Source organism: Caloenas nicobarica, chromosome 1 (assembly GCF_036013445.1).
Source record: "Caloenas nicobarica isolate bCalNic1 chromosome 1, bCalNic1.hap1, whole genome shotgun sequence".
Taxonomy (NCBI): Eukaryota; Metazoa; Chordata; class Aves; order Columbiformes; family Columbidae; genus Caloenas; species Caloenas nicobarica.
This window is the reverse complement of record NC_088245.1, coordinates 205390919-205413424: the sequence shown is the minus strand read 5'-3', so window position 1 is coordinate 205413424 and position 22506 is coordinate 205390919.

Genomic DNA, 22506 nt, shown 5'->3' with positions numbered 1-22506 from the left:
CAAAGCACACGTTTTGTTCTCCAACACAAAACTGAAGAAAAAGGCAAAGCCAAAGGCCTTTGGCACTCTCTGGACTACTACTAGGGAAGTCTCCTTCCCATTCCTTTGCTTCAGTTTCCGCAGCACGAACATCGCCAGTCATTGCAGATTTTTCCTGCTGAAACAGTCATTCTTGCATACAAGGACACATCCTGTGAGCTAATGGTTGTTATCTGTGGATTCCCCAGTAGCTGGCATTCCGTGACCAGTGGTGAGATGAAGTCTTATCGCGTGAGCTCACGGTCTATCTACAAGACATGTTGTAATGTGCTTTCATGCCAACTGCCATGAGCTACAGCCTAGAGCTGAGCCCGACTCAGGGACTTTCTCCTTTCCACTTTCCAGTGATGAAGTCTTTCCTGGGCATCAGCCCATGCTCATATTTCCCCATTTGTTACTTGATAAATATATGTAAAAGTGAAGAAGGAGTCAACATACGTTAGTGAATATACAGCACTGCCTGTTCACCACTGTAGCCATTCAAATTTCTTTATAGTCTTTACCAAGTTAAATCAAGTTTAATATCACAGGAACATGTCATGTCAATTATCCAGACAGCACCATTCACAATTTAGAGTCCTATAAAAATGATAATAAGAAGAGAAATTATAGTTCTTTTTGACTGTCATAGTTGAAATGAATCTTATTTCTTGTTATTAAGTACTTATATGGTCCTCATACCCTCTTATCTTTTGCCCGAGGCACTCATTCACTCCAAGAAAAATCACTATTAATCCTTGTTTTTGCCAAGTCCTCACAGTACAACAATTTGTCCAGAAAAAGGTGACATCTAATAATAAAGTTTAAAGTTATTACAGTCAGAATCATCATAGGCAAGCATAGATCACTTGTGGGTTTTGCATCGGAATGCTTAGAAAAATGTTTTATGATAAAAAAATCCCCAAATATGATTATTATATGACTGAGGATACAAAAGCAGAGAAATCTGGCCAAAATTTGATTACGTGTTTTGGATGTTCTGGTTATCGAGCTGTGAATCTTTACAGTTGTTACATTGGTACATATTAAATAGATCTTAAATTTATCTGAATACTTTTGGTATTTTGGAAATTCCATCTTGAGGGATATTTCTCCCCTGTGGGAGACTTTTTTGTGGTTTATGTGGACTGCAACTGTCCTGTGTAGGGAATCATTCATCTGTTTGCATTGTCCTGAACCACTGAGTCCCAGAATCCCACCAAGCAGGCAGAAAGATTGCACCACCCTGTTTAAAATCCCTCTTCTTCTGAATGGGAAGGTTATGTGTTGAATGGATACTCATTTACAGAGACAGAGTGAAAAAAGGTGGTTGTGATAAAGACCCATTCCAGGTATATCACTGATGAAAAAAGTGAGCAAACAGGAAAACATAGTGCTGAAGAGACAGGAACATGTCTGCAAAAATTTGGTAGTAATGTGTTTTTTTTCCCCTTCCTTCTTCTCTCTCTTTCTTCTCCTCTTCCTTATTTCTTTTTTCCTCCTTCCTTTCTTCCTTTTCTTCCTTTTTTCCTCCTTCCTTTCTTCCTTTTCTTCCTTTTTTCCTTCTTCCTTTCTTCCTTTTTTCTTTTCTCTCCTTCCTTTTATCCCTTCCCCGTGTGTTTCAATAACATGAAACTGCAGACTAAATTTCCTCAATGCTTCTGGCTTAAAAATTGAATAAAATTAAGTAAGTGCTGAGCCCGTTACAGAACATCATCCCTGGAGTGTTTCTTAAGAGCCTTTACTTAGAAATGGGGGAAATAGTTCAGATTCCTCCTCTTCTCAGGCAATATGAACACATCAACAGCTTTAAAAATGATTTAATCTACATAAACCAGGAAATTCTGTGTGGGATGCTCACTTCTCCTGAAGCCGAATAATTCTATAGAAAATATTTAACTTTTGATGGGAGACAGAGAGAAAGACTGATTGTAGGAAAGGTTGTTACTTAGGGAATGTACAAAGAATATCAAACTTCCAATTCATGCCTCACAAAGGAATTAGAGGTTTTCTAAAGGTGAAACAACACATGACATTCCTATTCTTGAATGCCACTAAAGTTAGCACTTTCTGAAAGGCAAAAAACTGCAGTTCAGGTTGGTGCTCTGAATCACAAAGCCAGTTTGTTCTTGGAATTTTTTGCATACCACATAGTGAGTCTTCCTTTTATTTTTACATATTTTATACAAAGTATAACAGCAAAACTGAGAACAGCTTCACAACCAAATTCCCTGTGTTATATTTAGCTCACAAAGAGAAACAGACCCTCAAAACAGCCAACATACAAATAGTTAACAAGTGATGGCTAAAAAACGAGCATGGCATGATTGAAATTTTGCCTTTTTCTGGAGCCTGGAGATGTCACCACTGGTCCACACTGGCAGCTGGAGTCAATCTTAGCACTAGCTTCTGGCCAAGGCCACAAAATATTTCCACAAACCATTTGCACAAGAAACTTTTCATCTCAAGACTCAGAAAAGTTGATGAATGTTGATGCCTGGTATCAAACATGTCTTGCTGAAGAGTGCCATGCACATCATAAAACATGGACTATCACACTCTCCTCCTATGTAGCACCCAAGAGGAATACATGACCAAGTTTTCCCGCACTTTTTCTTGTTGACCCATATCTGCCCGTCACAACCATATCCACGAGAAGTCATGTATTCCCATGTAGCCATGGGGATCCCAAACACAGTGAGCCACTGTTTAAAACATCTGTCATCCAACTTGATTTGGGGGGTATGTCTCTGGGCTCATGAACCAGAAGGCTCGGACACCTTGGTGGGGATGAATTTCATGAGGGACCCCAATATTAAGACAGACCGATCTAAATATCAGGCTATAACACTTGGGGTTTTAATAGGAGTTTGAACCTTATTTGTTTTCAGTCATGTTGTGTAAACTAGGCAGGCACTCCTGAACTTCAGCAATGCAAGTGTGAATGTCTGTCACTCCCACACCATGAAGTGGAGCTTAAACTCAAGCTGTTATTGTGTGAGCTAAAAGCTCTTTATTAATGACCTCAGATATTGTCTGAAGACTGGACACAAGGGAGGATTTTCAAGTGCACCGCAACAACCGTGTTAGAGACAGAAGAATACTTCAAAATACTCAGGACTGCCACGGCTGCATCCTCAAAGGAAAAATCCGTGTGCCCTGGGACAGGATGTACAAACCCCAAGGGCAGATTTGGATGGGGAGGCGGGAGAGGTGTTATAATCTTTTTATTTTCTTCTTTTCTAGTCCCTCATTCTCTTTTTGTGATGGAGGGAAGTTCACAGCTGCATTACCTAAATACAGGAATTTTAAGGGCAAAAGAGTGAGGCCAGCTGTGGTAAATTAGTTAATTCCTCTGGCTTATTATATCAGAGACGTGCTCTGACAAGCTGAAACTGGCTGCTATTACAAATGTACAGCCTGGGAGGAAAAAACACCAGTGTGAAGGTTTGGACCTTTTCTTCGTAAAGTTGCTTTAATTAGAAAACCAGACTCTAGGAGGCTTTGTACTCTGGAAGTCCAATTGTTAAAAAGGATTGGGGGTGTGATACTCACATTTGCCCATCAAGTTACCGAGCTGTCCATCCTATATATCTCAGTTTGTGTCCTTTGTCCAAAAGTGGCTCTTATTGCCTGGGCCCACAAAGGGTAGAAAGAGACATTTATTCCACGAGCACAAAGAACCACTTTGAAGACATAGCCCTTTGTTCACCTTCAAACACTCCTTCTGGTGTCAGTGGAGTATTGAAATTTGTCTGCATGGCTGTTTAAAAAAAAAAGTTACACAGGTGTCTGAGAGACAGAACAAGCCCTTGTTCCATACTTCTGTAACAGGTTATGCTGCAAGAAGTCAGTGGCAAACAGTGGGAATTCAACCCAGGAGGAAGAGGATGGGTGGCAAAATGGTCATGGTACCAACTCAGGCTGGAAGAGAGATGAGGCTCCTTGTGTTCATACTGGTGCCTGTGTTGTTGCACAGGTTATGGGTGACTGCACTTCATCATTCTCTTCAGCAGTGAAATGGCCTTATTAGCATTTCTCAGCTTTATTCAGTAAAAATAAGTGAGGGGCTGTGAGGCATTTGGGGAAAGATCTCAGAAAACATATGGGTGCTTGAAACAGTACAGAACATATTTCACTCCAACACAGAAATGCAAATCTCTGCACGTCAACAACTACCTAAATGCCAGAGGTATCTAAACATGCTCCATGACACATGTAGTAAAGTTGATGCTTCCAGAAAATAGCAAACCTTCTGCAGATGATCAGTGCATGTGCAATTACCATTAATGCTTTTGAAACTTCTCAGACTCTTCATGTACATAGACCAGAGCACACACAGACAGCTTGGTGCTTCACAGAGGTAGCAAGCTCTGATATAACAATCAGAAAACAAACAAGCAGAAGTAGTCTGACCAACTCAAGTTATGGGCAGAGTGAGCACAATTAGACGTTCACTTGTGCAATATGCACAAGTTTTTGGGTTCCACTACCACAGGCCATGCATCAAAAAAGTAATAATTGTATTTCCTCAGCTTGTTGTTAATACTGCAGTGACTTATGCCCTTAGAAGCACTGCTGGGGGATTTGCCTGTATTTCAAAACTCCCAGAATGTTAAAAAAATAATTATCATTTTGAGCAATCTCAGATTAGCAACCCACTTTGTAAAGGGCTGTGGAGAGACAGAGAAGAATCCAGCTGAGAGAAAATTAAAATAATACTGGGTAAGAGAAGAAGAAACACTGTTAACGTAGACACAACATTTGCCTTGAAGTTTCAACAGAAGGTAAAATTCTTAATAGAAAACACAAGTTTCGCTATTAAGTAGGAGAAAAAAGTATATATATTCACACAGTTCTTGTTTTGTTCAAATCATGAAAGGATTGAGAAGGCAGATGTGAGGGACGATGAGTGCATGAGGGAGGAGTAAACATCAAACTAGTTCGGCATCCCTCCAAGAACAGTTAGAGAGATTCACAAATTCTCCAGGACCATAAAAATTGCCCAGTTTTAATGATAACAGTGTCACAGTACCTCATTAGCATTATTATAGCCAATGATTTCTCTGCCCTGGGATTTTACTCACGAGCCAATGACTTTGAATATGCTAGGAAATACGAGAATTCTTCCAAGCTGTGTTTTAAACACTACTGTCAACCAGAGATGGTGTATCAGCAATCCACATTGCTGTCAATATTTTTGCAAGGACTGCCAAGGAATAAAACTTCTCTCAGATACTAACACAAATTGTACAGTGGGTATGACTGAGCTTAAAAAAAAAAAAAAAGGATGAAGGAAGGAGTAAGTTTGACTTTTCCATGGAAGATAAAGCAGCATGAAGATAGGTGTTAAAAGCAGTGGCAAACCAAGCTGTGCTCTGATCCTCCAGGAATGCATTTAATCTAATGTATTTCTTGAGGGTAGCTCCACTCTTTTGTTGTGGGAGTCTTGCTAAGGCTCTTCTCAAGACAAATGATGGGACTTCTCATGGCCAGAGAAGTTTGGAAGCCTGCACCATTAGCTAGTGGTTTTATATGTGACCACACAAGGGTGCACAGGATATCTGTGGAGTGTCTGATGTAGCAGTGGGTAGGAATAGGGGGTAGATCAGGGAACATGAGCATGAGCACATGCACAATGTCCATAAGAAGTTATGTGGGCAATTTTTGAATCAAGATTTTTCTTATCAGTGCCATGAGAGTGTGTTTCAGGGCCCTCTTTCAAGCACTACTTTGATGGAAATCTTTACAGTTTATTCTTGTAATATATGCTGATTAAAATAACAATTCAATAAGGAGCCATATTCCTCTTTAACAATATTAGAGGTGGTTTTGGAGTGAACTGATGCCCCAGGAACACTACAATATTGGTTTATTTGATGTAATTCTTAAAAGCACTTAAAAACATCTTCAGAAGCCTTGATGTACCTCAGCTCCGGTTCAGACACTTTATTAATATACCTTTATGCCTAATGTTCTGTATTTGGTGAGAAATTCTGCAAAGAGAAACTCTCAGTATTATCTGAAAAGTGCTGTGACTTTTCTACCCTGACACTCCTGGGTCGAGGATTTAGAGGCAGTCAGAAATTTTGCCACATCCAATTAGTATACCCTGAACAGGCTGGGCTAATTGACCTTTTGTCCCTCTTGGTCCCAGCCTAGAAGGTATCAGGCCACTGTCCTGATTTGAACATAATGGAGCTAATCCTTAAGTGAATGATGAATCAAACTTTGGCCTAACCTCCTAAGAGACATCCCACATACTTGTGTGCGAGATCCCAGGTTATAAAGACAGGACAGGCTTTGATGGGTCTTGAAGAAGTCTCAGTCTGCGTATCAAATAACTGCCAGTGCACAGTGAAGACCAAGGATTTATGGCAACCAGGTTGGGAAGACTTGAATGTGTTGGTAACGCCGAGACAGCTAGCTGGAGCTGCCAAAACTTCCCTGGGGATCAGCAGTTTTAGATCAGGATAAAAAATTGTACTTTGTCTGAACTTCCAGGGGATGAGACCATCTGAACAGGCTCCACATGGTGACTGCTTCATTTAATTATGTTCACCTTTATTCAAAATTGCTCACACAAATACAGAGAAGACCGAGACTTCTCCACAGATAGGTATTTGTTTTTTGTCTCAGCTTATCAATGGGAAAGTCTGTGCTGCTGCCAGCTTTCAGTAGCTACAAAGGATGGCTCTTCAAAAGGGGAAGGTATAATCTTGCTTTCCTTACATAGCAGCATTTCATTTAGATTCCAGAGCATTTACGACTTGAGCAGAAGGATATCAGCTCAGTCACCCAGTTCCAAGTGAGTTTGCAGTGGTGGCATTTGACAATGACAATTAATAGTTAACCAGAAAAATTTACACAGAAATATCTGGCACTGAGTAAACAGGGAGATCCCAGTAATTTAGTTTAACATATCCAATTTTGCAACTGCAACCATGTTTGACAGAAAATATTCCCAGTCATTTTCTGCCAATATCTATAATGAGAATCAGAAATGTGATGGTGTAGCTTAAGCAGTTTGAGAACTTACTGATTCCTGTGTGTTCATAACAGCTTCCATTTCATAGCTACAGCAATTGCCTTTAAGATGGACAAATACATGCGTGTTTATATACACATTTAAAAGTTTTAAAGAAAAGTTCTGGGATCAGATTGGGATCAGATTTCTCCGCTTTATAGGTTGCTGTGGAAACAGATTACTCCTCTGGAAATAAAAGCCCGTGTTTGACTATAATGCAAAGAACAATCCATAGCATGAAAGGAAAGAACAGCTGGGAGTTGGAACAGTGTAAGCTGACATGTCAGACAGTAGCCAGACAAAGTGAGCCAGGGACTGTCTGAAAAAAAGGAGGGGAAAAAAAAACCAAGTAAGAACTAAGCACTGTCAACAATGTCTGCAAAACGGTCCAGCTGTTCACTCTCATCATAACTAAGAAAATAAGGAGAGAATTCCAAGGCTGAGGATTAAATTTACGAAGAGAAGAAAACCCGAATGGAAAGAGTGAATAGGATTTCAGACAAAACAGACCCCGCATGGAGGTCTTTAATCGGAAATAACTTAGAAAGCACAATGCTGGGTTCCGGACTAAACACACATCCGTCCACAACCTTGCTTATAAAAGGCCAAAAGGAATCTTAATACACTGCATTAAGCAGACTTTTATATAAAACATCATTTGTATAATTTCATTGTTTCAAGCAGAGCATTAATGTCCTAGGCAGTTAAACAGATTTAGAGAATTTGAGAAAAGGCATAACCAGCATCACAGAAAGGGCTAAAAGGTGAACAAGTTTCACCACAAATCCCTGCTGAAACTTGAAATGAAAGCCCAAAGGACTTCTGATATACTGTAAATAGCCAGTCAGCTCCTAGAGCCTTAAGTGATGGCTGCTCTTTTGTTCAGACAATGGACAATTGAATCCAAGATGAACAGTTCCCAGGATTATGTGTGCACTGAGCGGCATAGAGGGAACAAGAAGTGTTAGAGAGGTTAATTCAGTGATATGCTTACCTACCAAACAAAGGCATGCAGCAGTACAGAACCTGATTAGGGACTCTTCAATAAATACAAATAATGTCATTCATGTTGCAGAAGCAGCTGGAACTATGTATGGTTGCACAGTTAGAAAATAATAATGAATACACTTTTTTCTCTCTGTTGTTTTTTTTTCTCTTTCTTTTTTGAGCAATGGTCTCTCTGTCCAGTGATCTCTTAGGAGCAAAGCCAGCTAAATAGCTAGCAAGATGATTGATTAAGAAGATGCTTTGTTTCCATTGTCTGTGTGATCACTCCAGGCATTCAACAATCTAATCTGTTAACTCCTGCATCAGCAAGTACGTTCTAAATCAGGAGTAAAAACCATAAATGCCTTGTGAGGAAACTTCATATTCTTTAGATGAAACTAATTATGAGTGTGGATTTCATTAGTGATAGGACAGCTCTGAAATATCATTCAGAGTTATTCATCCATGCTCTGGTACCCAAAGATAATACTTGAAAATGCCATGGTAATAATAGGATAAACAGGTTGAACTAATATCCAAAGTAGCATGTCATCTGAGTTTTCAGTATTTACATTTGATGCCACTTAAATGAGCAGGGCATAATGAAGAAGGACACAAGATAAACTAAGCTTTCATAAATCTCTTGCTTTTGTCATAGTCATGGTGCATTTGTATATGTCATCTACCAGTTTTTGCTTTTGTTTATGTCCAGTAGCATCATCAACTTTGTCAAACATGGGCTTAAGTATCTTGATCTGCTTGCTTTTTTTCTTTTTTTAAATTTATTTCAGCAGATAAGGAAACACACCATCCATCCATCCATCCATCCATCCATCCATCTATCCAGCAGCCTTTCAGAGTCTTTCTGCTTGATTCCCTTGCCACCCTCTTAAACTGCAACATTACAGCCCTAACCAAAAAGAAGGATCAGGTTTGCAGGGAAAATGTGTGGTCTGTGGTCCAGCACAGTCAAGGAGGCACCTGCAAACACAATCCTGGACCTTCTGCCTACTAAGAAAAGCTTCCCCTGCTACAGCTCCACAGCTCTCACTGTTAAAGTCCTGTAATTTCAGCTTTGATCCTGTGAAAAGGTGTCCTGATACCCTGTCAGAATTACAGTCACTTGGGGATTTTCTTTCTTCACATTTACTCAAAGCTGAGGTCGATATGAGCACTAAAGCTAGTAGTCCCAGGGGAAGGTTGGCAGCTGTTTGTCATAAGAGGCCCTTGAGTCAGTCTGGCAAGGAAAAACTGAGACTAGAGGGTGCCTCAAATTTCTCAGACTTTTTTACTTATGTGTAGGTTGTAGAGAAGAGCAGAATGCGGGAGGACAGTAGTTCAAATTGTACAATGTCCTGGAGAATAAAGCTTGAGATTCTGCTGCACTTCTTCATAGGGGCATCTTTCAGCTTCCCTTGCTCAGTGACAATCACCTTATTAGACAAGTAACTGCTCTGGACTGGAGTTGAACATGTCAACACTGTCCCACAGAAGGAGTTGCGTAGCGTGGCTGACTCACAGGTGCTCCAAATAAAGCAATTTTCAGATTCTTGTGCTGACTTCCACTGTAGCCTTCTGCGCTTTAAATCAGGGCAGGGTTTACCGTTTTCACCAGCACTTTGGTGGAGAGTGAGGAGAGACGTGGGACCGTGTCCTGGGTCATTGAGGGGGGGCAACGAGAGGAGGTGGTCTGAGTCAGGTGACCACAAATTGACCAGTTGGAGTATTCCACCCCATTCACGATTTCCTGGATTTAAAAGATGGACCCGAAGGACTCTCTCTCTCTTCTGCTGGGTCTCCTGCTGGTTTGCTTGGTCTCTGCATTTTTTCTGCTGCCCCTGCAAGCTGAGGCCTCGTGGCTGTCCCTGCAAGCTGGGGCCTCATGACAGACTGAATCTAGTTCTGGTTGGCTGAAGGATCCTGCCGGACTGGCTGCTGGGAATTGCAAGACTGGTTCGATAATATTTGTTCTGCTTTATTTTTCTCTATCTCAGTAGCGCTAGTAAAACGTTTTCAAATTTTCCAGCTTTCTTCTCTCTGATCTTCTTTTCCTTTCCTCTCAAAATCGCCTGTCCTTAGTGAAAAAGGAGGAGGGGGGGGGGGGGCGCAAAATGGGAGGGGGGAAGAGGGTTAAGGAAAATACATCTGCCGCGGTTTTTGATTGTCTCCCCACGATCAAACCACGACAGACCGCCAGCTCCCTTGCCTTCTCTACAACACTGCATTCAGCAGGTCACGCAGAAGACCCCCACACAGGATCCCTTAATCTCCCTCCCGAGTCTAAGACACAAGAGGAAGTGTTGCCCTTCCCAATGCACTGATTTTCCCTGAACCTTACTCACTATGACCGGCGTAATGTGTCATCAGCCAGCTCCTGTGATGAACAGGCAGTAATAATTTATTCACAATTATTTATTAATTCAGTAAATTGCCCAGCAACTGGCCCTCTTTTTTCCTTCTTGAGCTGCTTGCAAACATATCGCTAGGTCCAATGTCTGCGCACCACCAGCTACATCTTTTTAGAATGCATTATCTGATGCAGCGATGCAGTAATTCAAAACTCATCTGACGTGGTGATTCAAAATTCAGGATACATTGCTAATATTATCACAGTAGCTTTCATAGTATTACTTATTTTCTTATTCCTTGATCACACCAGTTTTTTTTATTTCACTACCCACAGGACGTGTTTGAAACTCCATGCTTGCAGGGCAGGGGAATTAACACGTGTAGAAAGCTGGGACAGACCTACATATCATTATCTCTTTTTACAGAGGGAGAAAGGGGTCTTCTTGGACCTTTGGACAAACGAACCCTATGAAAAGGGCTGAATTCCACTCCATCTGAGAGATAACTCAAACAAGTGGTTTTTTTGAAAACAATAATTTGCTAATTGCCCATCTTGGCATTTGTAAACAAGAAAAAAGAACAGTCAGTCTTCATCTCACTGGTGGCTTGGTAGCAACCTGATTGTAGTGCCTGTGATCAATGTTCATTTGCAGTAAGCTATGTAAAGAAGCAATCCTGCAGAAACAGTGTCCATGAAAGGCCAGGAGGAGGCCTGGAGCAGGCAACACCTGCATGGTTTAAATTACAGGTGGGAGTGTAACAGTGCAAAGTGAGCACACTGCAGCGGAACAGGTGTGAGCCTGTGGGGACACTGAATTTCCCTGGGGTACCATTATTACAGTAGCAGCCTTATGAAATTTCAAGCTGAAAATGCCCAGTGGCCTTCAAAGAATCTCAGTGATATTTCAAGCTGCTCATGCAGCAGATATCACATCCTGGCACTGACATGGCTCACTTAAAATGAACCCAAGACTAGATGGAAATTTCAAACAATCTCAAGTTCTATGATGTTTAACTTTGAGGTTTTGGTTGAGGAAAATAAGTCTTTTGTGAAGCTTGCTTTTGTGATATCAATCTCCAAAACGTTAATGTCATTCTGGGAGAGAAAAAAACACAACTTTGGCCTGCGTCTTCTCATGACCAAGGACATACATTTCACAGACCTATATTCTGATTGGCTGCTTGAAATTTTGTTATGCTGGCATTTATACCTGTGTTGAAACCCATTTGATGCATTTCAAGCCCACTCAGTTGGCCCTACACATTGTCTTTGATACCTTAAGATTTCCAAAAGCAGCAGCCACTGTCACAGCAGCACTTGCTGGTTCAGGATCTTGGGTTGACAACTGTGCTATGGATCCAGGAGAGGTCATAATGACAATTTTATCTGTAGTATCTCTTATATGTGGTGATATAAGAGTTATACCCATGCTGTCTGGAAGATATTCAGTGCTACTATTGTATGGTCCATTTAGGATTCATCTACAACCTCAATGCTAGAAGGCATAAGAAATGCCTTCACCATGAGTATGTGTGTGTATCCTTCTCCAGCTCCAGGTAGACAAAGGCTCTAGTTCCTCTTTAATACACATGACAGTGTGGCCATGCCACTGCTTGGGTAATTGTGTGTAACCCGGGTATGAATCTCCAGACTAGGTCTGGATGAGCAAGGAGGGGCAAGAAGGGATGTGTAGGATGGAGAAGGTGGTGCCAAGTCCCCAGCATCCACAAAGTACACATCTAAGGGACTAATTGCAGACTACCTCTAGTCTGGTCTTCTGGAGCCTGGCAGATGGGGTGTGCTGGTTGTGCACATTTTCTGGGTTAGTGTCATCCAAGAAGAATCCAGCTCAGGTTCTCCAAGCCTTCTCTCTGGTGTGAACCAAAGCATGGTCAGGGAGATTCAGTTGAAAAGCAGGCTCCTGACTAGAGGGAAATGCTAATGCTGACACAACATTAACTGAATTTCAGATTGTTTCTTGGCATGGAGGCCAAAGTGCAGAGCACTGTGCATTTCCACAATATTATACTCTTTTGCCCTTCAGAATATACTGGATGCATGCACACTGTCTCCTGGGAACAGTGCTTTGCTTGTGTTTGTACCTGAATAATAGCTAGGAGTTACTTAGGAGAAAGGTATTTTGACATGAGCCAAAAGCATGCCAAGAGCCATTCTGAAAATGTGACATTTAAACAATATAGATGACATAGCTCAAGTACTTTGAATATGTTGCTTGGCAGGCTTTAGTACTGGTACAGACATAGTCCTGGTTTCAGAGCGTCCCTCTCAGGGTGCTCCTGAAACCAGGTTGCAGGACTAATGCCTTGATTCGAGTCTCATAGCAAAGTCATGAATAAACTCAAAGCTTTGAAAGGGTGAATGTTACTTTCCTCATTTTGCGTTAAAAATGCCTGAAGTCTGTATTGTCCTTTTAGAGGGACTGTCAGAATTAAAAGCCTGAACACCTTTAACGGAGAACAATCAGCTCTTAGAGTGAGTTTACAAAGTCTTTAGAAGAGTGAGTGGAATTGATGAGTTGTTGATGCCTCTTTTTCCCTTTCTATGTCTTCCCAAGTAGCAGTCATTTCACCAGAATAAATAGAAGAAATACGAGGAAGTGCATCTATAGGGAAAATCCCACTTTTTCATAATGGAAAGGACTGAAATGCCTCTCTGTAGCTGCCCTGATGGTAGCTGACATTTGTCCAGAGCATTGCAGCACATCTCATCTCCTCCCAAATTTCTGCTGAATTTCTCTCCCACTGCACGCAGGACAGCATGATTACTTCCTACTGCCCTTCCATCCTCAGGGCCTGGACCCATAAAAGCAGAAACAACAAGATGCACAGTTTCAACCTTCGGTAACAAGAAATGACCTTGAGAACCTGCCCCCAGTATGCCTAACAGGTGGGGTTTTATGGGGGTAAAAGATGAAAAGTCTAGAATCAACAGAATATGAATGTATTATGATTTCTCTGTAGAGGGGCATGCTGAAACCATGATGACATCTCCTGGTCTGTACCATTATCTCAGCTGTCCATGTGAAATAAATAAAAGAGGCTTCTTTGCAGAGCAGAATGGCTGAATGGCATATTTTTGCTCTAGAATCTGTTGTATTTGGAGGGAAAAAAAATCCCAGATACAAGTCAGTTATCCATAAAATGAGACATGAAAAAGAGTGTTGCATAAAAATTGTTTAAAACAGCATTTTAATATTCAGGTTCTGTAAATAATACAAGGGAAGAAATTCTACATACTGCATTGGACTGATAGATAAAGTTGGAGTTGTTTCAGAAGATGATGAATGTACCCCATCATTAGCTACACTAGGCTAGGACAGAAGAGATATGAATGTCGCTGACAGCACTGCCAAAGATTTCTGTCATGACGTCAGACGTTCCACTTAATCTCTTGCTACCTCAGCTCCCCGTCTCCAAGATGGGGATGCTGATGGATTATTTTCTTTCTTTATACTGTGAGCAGTCTATTGTGTATTTTTACAGCAGCTGGTGTAATGGACCAAGCCTGGACAGGGAGACATGGTGCTGAGGGCGCACCAGAGGAAACCAACACTGAATCCAATCGAAATACTAATACCTACCTAACTTGCAAATATGCAGCCCAAAGTACTGTATTAATCTGTTTTAGACAGTTTTTCCACTTTTCTCCCTTCCTATTCTGCCCAGAATCCTGCAATGTTTAGCAAGCTTAGCTGTCCACCTACCTCTTAACCCAGGGCAGTTAACACATTGCTGTGCAATTATTAGATGTTTGTGGGATGAAGAGCCTCTTGTGTTTTGCTTGTACTACCACCACACTGGAACCTCACCTTCTCCTCCTGCCAGAGGGGATTTCCAGGCAGATGCTACCAGAACACATTGATTTTCTCTAAACAAAAACATTGAGTATCTCTGCAGAGCGAGTGGCTTTTTAAGCCATTGGGGTATGGTGAACTCCTTAGAAATCCCATGCTCGACGAGTCTCTAGGGAGATATTGTCAGAAAGGGCAGATAGAACAGGTGTGTGATGAGATCATATATTTTGCTGTTTCCTTTGGATTTGTTTATTTTCACAGAAGACTAGGTCATGCCCTGTATTGCTCTTCCCTTTTTATTATTAATTTTCACAGTTCCAGGGAAGCTTGATTTTTCAGTTCCCAAAACTGGAAAAAAGCACATAAATTATATGTACCACCCACCCTGGTGTTTTCCAGATTAAAATGACTGTTGCTGCAACTGTTGCCATCATGCATACCCAGGCCAGCTGTTAGAACCAATAAAATACCAACACCGACCAAAAGAGAAAAAAGAAAAGCCAAACCAGAATAAACAGATCAGGCCAAGTGATGAGCAAAGCTGAGCATCCCCCAGCCCACCCCATGCTCAGGCTGAAGCTCTGCCCCAGCAGAAACAAGCATCGATGGTCTCTGTCCTCAATGCTGGGTCCCCTACCTTCAGCAGCCACCTCAGACCTGGGATACCAGAGACCCGCCACTCTCCCCCATGGCTGATAAAGGTCATATTAACACCCTTTTAGGGGAAAATCATGAATTTGCAACAGCTGCAGAAGGTAGTAAGGGATGACGATTCCTGGCAACAAATACCATCAAGTCTTGCAACACCTATTAAAACCTCCCAGAGGAGGGGTCCATGGTCTCATAAGCAGCAGCCTGGTCATCATGCTAAGGCTGTGGTAGCATCACTGTTGCATACATTTAGTATTCTAGTAGATGTACAGTATCAATGCATTGCTAATTGCCAGCTACCTGTTTCTTCCCCTGCTCTTTCTTTTCCATCTTCAAAAGATCCCCAGCTTTTCCCCACCCCCTTCCTCATTTCCTCATCAGACTCCAGGGACTTCTGTTACCAAGACATTTCTGAACCTTGTCTTCAAACTGTCTTGCACCTCTTTCTGTCTATTTTAAGTTGAAAAATCTCCACACCTTCTCTAACCTCTGATTTTACTGTTCAGTGAAGACCTTAGTCCCAACTCATGCTTCCAGGAACAGGCACAGTTTTAAATGAAAAGTTTATAACTGAAAACAAAATAATTTTTTGCTGCTGCTGCTACAAAATAGTCACCTGTTTCACACCTTTAAAGGTAGCAGCTGAAAATGCCAGTATATGAGGCCACTGTTGTAGCATTTTATGTGTATGCATGAGTACTAGCTTGGGCTTTTTCCTATTTTTCTAATCGACATAGTGTGGTCATTTTATAGTGTCTGTGAATTATGGATTTTCTTTCCAGATACCAGCACATCCTTCCAGGGTCCGAGGCATTTTGCAATTACAGTAATTTAGCTTCAGATTTAGGAAGGCTTTATGGTTTGTGGTTATAAATGAATTTTTGATACAGTAGCCAAACAAAAAAAAAAAATAAAGAAAAAAATCAATCAGGTTCACTTAGCAGATTCTCTTCTTTTGCCTCCCTCCTTCCACTCCTCAAAGAATGATATAAAGTATTTCGGATCAAACAGATGTTTAAGTCAAATCTAAAGAAAGATTTTGGTTCATTTTCAAGTATTTATTTCTAAAACTGGGTTAGCTTGGGATTTTCCCAATTTTAAACTTATAAAGACATCATTTCAAAACAAGAATTCAGTTAATTTTATTTAGAAAATACTTTTAAAGTACATTTTATTTTGCCCATTTTCAGAAATCAAATTATCTGGTAATTTAACCTTAATTAGCAGATCTTGATGCTTACTTTGGGAAATAAATTATTACTAACCACAAAAACATTGTCATACTCTTTCCATGCTTGGAAGGATTGTTGAGTGAGAAAGATCTGTGTTTCAAAACATCTTGGGGTGCATCTACAAGGGACTGTGCTTGATCTCCACCATGCTATGAGCCAGATACAGTTCAGCAGCCAAGCAGCTGCAGTAGCAAAGCTGTTCCTCTGAGCATACAGGCGCTGATATGACCTCTTGCTATATAGCACAAAAGGAAATGGAAGGGAGTAAGGAATTTTAAAAGATTTTAACATTTCTCATCATGACCCATCTTGCAGTATGCTCCTTTCACCTCCAGCAAGGGATGGAGGCTGTAGCAGGAGGGGAAATCTGCGGCTGGCACACGGCAGGGTTCTCCCCAGATGAGGGATAAGGCCAAGCTAATTCAGCTGTAAAGCCTCGGAGCTGACTCAACTCAAAGCGAGCTCCTGGCCTTCTCTTCTATCCTTTTCCGTGTAGAAATATTCCCTCTAAATCTCTGCACCACATGCTAGGACCTTGACATCTGTCATATTCCTCTCAAACCCCTTCTTTCCTGGCATTGCAGTGCACTAACTTTCCCTATAAAAATTAGAATAAACAATAGAAACCACAAGAACAAGAAGAAGAAATCAAACAAAAGGCAGAGGAGGGGTGCGAACAGCTATTTTCTATTTGCTGAAGGAATCTATCCCAGTGGAAAAAAAAAATAACTGCTGCACAATTAACAGATAAGAGATTCCTGGTTTGAAAGCTCACCATGCGTATGTCACATGGTCTTAATGATGACATTTATCACACCACAGCCTTTGAAGAAGGAAAGTCCAGAAAATAAAACAATATGTTTTGAAGGCAGCTAATCCCATGGTTATATTAAACAATACTTCTGGACTATCTAATACCAGCATGGTTTCTGGCAATGTCAGGTTCGTTAGAAAGCTCTTCCCATTGCTAAACAGCAGGAGCAATGCACTGTGACATTAGCTAGCAACAGTGGTGAGCAATCACCTCTTTTACACAGCTGTGGGTGTGCATGATTAAAAAATAAATAGGGGAGCCATTTTCCAACTGTTCCTAAAACAAAAAGAAGAAGAAAGGAAGTACTACCAAATGTAGGAAAATTTCTTCCCTTTTCTACTAGCCCAGCTAATTTTAATTTAGCATTTTTGTAAACCACAAGCATAGAGAGACATATTCTTTGGATAATGTACCAAGTGGAAGAAAAAAAAAAAAGACTGAAAAAGATTTTAAAATGACAAAGAATGTAACGTGTTCTCAATATGAGTGGGCTGTTGGGAGAGGGAAAGTAAGTGTTTACGGGGCCAGACTGAATGTCTTCACTGGGACTGATCAGGTTATTCCAGCAGAACAGGTTTTCCATTAGCAAATGCGATTACCTCTGTATCGATGTATTCTGCGAAAACATACAGAATTTGATTATGTTTTTGTGGGGAAAAACAATAAAATGTTTCTAATGTTCTTAAAAGTTTGTTTTGTTACAGTGGAAACACTTCAGATCTTGCTTCAGCTTTCATGCCGTAATGAAGTTAATCTCATTCTAGCATATATTTATATTATAATTAATATTGTATAGCATGTTTATCTTCTTATGTTAGAACGCTGAAAAAAATTACACCCTTGTAACTAATTGAACTTAAATATGCTGGTGCCTTTATTCCATGAGAGAGTCTCCATTTCATATTTTGATTTTTCTTCAAAGCAAAAAAGCAAACATGGTCTTAAGTGTTAATTTCTCCTACTGCACAGTTCCTCTTGCAAACACGTCTGTAATTTCAGCACATACAGGTGCAGGGGAACACACAGTGCAATTAAAACACGTTCCTAACAAGGAATTTTCCTAAATCAATAATGCTTTTGTAAAGTCCAGGTCTCCAGGTATCCTTAGGCACTAAAATCCCTCAGTACATCTGGCCAAGGGAGGCTGTCACCTGAAGCGATTCAGCACCATCCTTGTTCTCCCAAGGGAAAACTTATTTCTGCTGGTGGTGGCAGCTGCACCTGATGGAGAGAAGAGGCTCCACACTGGCTGTCCCCCCACCAGTCAGCAGAGACAATCCTGCCTACGTGGCTGGCTGGACCCCCAAGCCTCCCTGCCCTGGAGGCACAACCACTCCGATGTCCTCGGTGCCCATTTGCTCCTGAACATGCAGAGAATATCTGTATGCACAACGAGGAGGTAAGATAACCACTTCATTTTCTGCTTTGGTGTTTGGGTCCTGCTTTGCAATCATGTTGGCACAGAATTGAAGACATGAACGTGGAGATGGGAACATGTAGGGGCTGCAGTTGAAACTCTGGGACTTGAGGCCAGGATTTGAAGGGACTAGATGGCTAATTCTCACTAAAAACAGTGGGAATTCGGCACGCAAACAGCTTCAAAAATGTCAGCCTTCTTTTAGCAGACATCAAAATAAAATGTGTCAGTCTTACAACACATCCTTGACTTAAAAAAAACCCTGGCTTGGTTAAGTAAGTTTTCACTGGAATTTTCTCAGACTTCTGAGTTCGGTTTTGTATAATATTCACACATATATCTTGTTGTAGATAGCTGAAATGTAAATAACCATCTGGAAATCCATCCAGGGCACTATCTGTTATTTTTTTTTCTTAATGATACAGAATTGTTGACAATCACACACAGCTGTATGTCTTCAACAGCAGCTTACCCTTTACCAGATGGAAGGTGAAGTGACTGGTCTCTTTACTCCCCAATCCGAATCTGTGATGGTAGCATTTACATGTGTACAAAGCCTGGCAGCACGAGGTTCAGTCCAAGATTCTTGTGGCCTCTAGTAGCCATCTGGGCTGCTGGTTGGAACCATACTATTGCCCATGTTCAGGCAACAGAACATCACCTAGACATCTGTTAACATGAGCGACTTCCCTCCACCCGGCTCATCTGGCACTGCACTGGTGGTTCCTGCCATCAAAACAAGGTATTGTTTTTCTGGATCGAGCCAGCTGAATTTCTTGGTTCTTACTGGATGAGGAAGGTCCTAAAAATGTCATAGGTTCACTGACTAATCACAAAGTGTAACTTCCCCCACTGGTCACAGACAAAATGCGTGTATTCTTGGTCATCTCTGAACTGCAGTCCCAAGTATGTTTTCTGCTAAGAAAACTTGTGCTCAAGTATAAACAACAAGATAGTTCTGGCAGCAGGGACAGCAGGTCCAGCTAACCCTGTGAGTACTGCTACACTAGTAGTACTCCCAGCTACTAGTGTTAGCTACTAACACGCTTGTACACACCTACATGTAGACATCTAAATGTAGTTGTCTAAATCTGGAGCTGGAACTACCCCTACACTGTAGACACCGCTTGGGGAATCTAATTGCTTAGAAGTTGCCATCTAGCAACATTTGTCATGCGCCAAGGTGCCCCAGCTGGCCTCCAGCTGCCATTCCGGAAAGGTGTGTAACTTACTTAACATTACCGGATCTGAGAGCTACATCTGGATAATCCTTAGACACCCAAAATAGGTCTAGTAACCTGTGTTTAGGCAGCTAAAATCCATTCCAAATCTACACAAGATGAACCCCAAATCGGGTAACTGTACCAAGAAAAAGAATGTTGGTTCAGTCCATCTCCTCTTCGAATCAATAGCATAACATACATTTTTATTGTTTTTATTAATATCCTTTTCTTCTTGCATATTTCATTTCTTTGATGAAAATAAATGCAGATAAATAAAGAATACCACCATCTATATAAAATATAATCTTCCTCTATTGGGCTTTGCTAGAATTTTAATTTTAAAATACTTCCGCATGCTGTATATGCCACTTCTTATAAGGTCCGGTTTGATTTTAGTTTAAGTGACATTTAATCATTGTATCATTGAATCAAATTCATCAGTACTATCTGGAAAGCACTATCTGTCTTTTCCAATATAAAAATACCTCTTTTAATGTTCTCTTCTATTATTTGATTTAACTCAATACAGATATCTGTCTGTTATTTCCTCAAATGTACTGCAGTTTGCTTACACCAAGGCAAGTGAGTAAAAAAATTAAAGTCATAATACTGAGACAGTCTGATGCTCTTTTTTCAGGTTGTATTTTTTCTCTCTTGAACAATCACAAAATAATTCCCAGCAAGCCCGCTGAAGTGAAGGAATTAGATAAATAGCCAGAGTTCTGTAAAACCAGATCTGAAATGTAGTGGGGCTGTGTTATTACACAGTTCTCCTGCTTACAGCCAGCATATATTCTCTTTATTGCAAGGCAGAGTTCAGGCTGCATATATTTCCTATTGAGCCAGACACTGTTCCTCTTCCATTTAACTCTTCTTTATATGACAGCATTTTTCTTGCCAGTAGGTTTATTATTAAGACATCTTCCCCATGACTTGAAGGATCTGTTTATTTGAGGTTTTTAAAGAGTGTTCCAATTTTTATCTTCTTTGTTTGCGGTGACAGAGATCAAATCTGGGTGAAATTACCCCCATGTTGTATAGAGTTGCATCACCTCTTGCATCTCCATAGATCCAGCTGCATTACCTATGCATCTCAGATGTGCCTGCCCCACCTATCAGCGTACTATCTGAAATATGATGGATTTGCAGGGCAGTCATGTCTCAGAGACCCAGTCCCCTTCCACAATGAGAGAATCCATGCTAGCAAAGACTAAAAGTACATTAAAAACCATAACATTTCAAGGTTTTACAATAAATGGTTGTTAAAGAATCTAAAAGGGGATAATGACAGTGTTAAACTAAATAGCACATGGGTTCAGCCTGGAGCCCAGGCTCGCAGTAATCGGTCAGCACAGCCTCAGTTCTGGCCCTTGTCAACATGCACACTCCAACCCAGTGGCGGAGACCAGCCCTCAGGCTGTCCCTCCTTGGTAAAGGCCCACCAGTTTTGTAGTCAAAGAGAGCTCAGCCACAGGAACAGGAGCTGCGACCATGCCAAGAATGTAGTCCCTCACTCACTTCATTTACTGGTATGTACATCACCTTAGCAATTCGATCAATTTTCTGCAAAGATCCAGCAAAGCCTCTAAGCAATTGCTTCATCCAGATGAGTTCCTAGTCACACCTTCTGGCAGGACTTTTTTTCACATGCTTTACTGGCCCAAAAGCTTTGCTAGATTGAATCCTAAACAAATATTGAGTCCAGAACTGGGGATAACCTTTCTATGCAGAAATAACCACCCCGGTTTCTTAGAAAAAATCAGGTTTTTATTCTTTAACCCAACATAAAAAGTGTTGCTTATATTCCTTCCTGCCACCTCTGATATTTTTGTACACATTTTACAAAAGCAGGCTTCTCAGCTGCTCAGTGTAGCTTTTCGGAAACTTCCATTCTTCATTTTTCTTTTCAGATCAAGGTTAGATCTTTATCAAAGCTCAAAGTGTGTAGTCAAGATGTATTGACCTCGTATGTAACCCAGCCTAAATGTACAATTCTATGCTGTAGCTGAAAATGTTCCTTATTGCATGAGATGTGGAAAGTTTAAGCATGATCATTCACAGTCCAAGAAATGATTATAAAACAGCAAGCAGGTCTCCATGCTGTGAGCACAATACAACTAAATATAAGGAACCACCTGGTTTATCACGGATTATCAGTTTGGGATTCCTCCACCTGGCAACTGTCCAAGTATTAGCTCATCCCTGACTGAGCTTGTCTTCTAAAATGGGGATTCATTTTCTGTTCAACTAAACAGTCTCAGATAGGAGAAGCCAAAATTGCCATTAGCATTATAGTAAGTATGGGGTAAATGTTAATTCAAGAGTGCATATGGATGGCTTTAACAATATACTTTATTTGCATAATTTAACCTTATCCTGACTTGCGTGGCTCAATCCAGTGATATTTTACACCATCCACCTAGCCTGATCTTGAACCCCATCCCTCTTGTTCTTCCTGTTCCCCGTCACCCCCTCCACCTACCCTGCGATGTTCTGTGCATTGCGGTTTGTTTGCAGCTATGCTGCTGTACCCTCTGGAAAAACTTTCTTCTCTCTGTACCACCAAGTCCTCTTTAAACTGTCACCTGAGAGCTTTCATGTTCACTTTAGCTTCTGATCAATGTTAAGCACCATTTCTGTTCTTTGCATTTCCCCATCATTTGTAGTTAGTCTATGAGAATACTTTTTGAGCACCTTTGCTGCTTTTAAACTCCAACTTATTCTTCCTTCATCTGCAGCTCTGTCTTTGTACAAGATTTTCCTTGTCTAGGAGCACAAGTGCCTTTGTTACCCACTCATTTTTCATCTCTGTCCTACCAATTTCTGTATTTTCATATATCACGTACCAGGGATGTGAAGTAAAGAGAAATTTTGTTCTACATGAAAGGCATTCTCTAAGTGCCACACTGGTTGCTTCCTTTATTTGATGTTATCATCTAGCATTGGGATACTCTATATAGACATGAAAAAGCA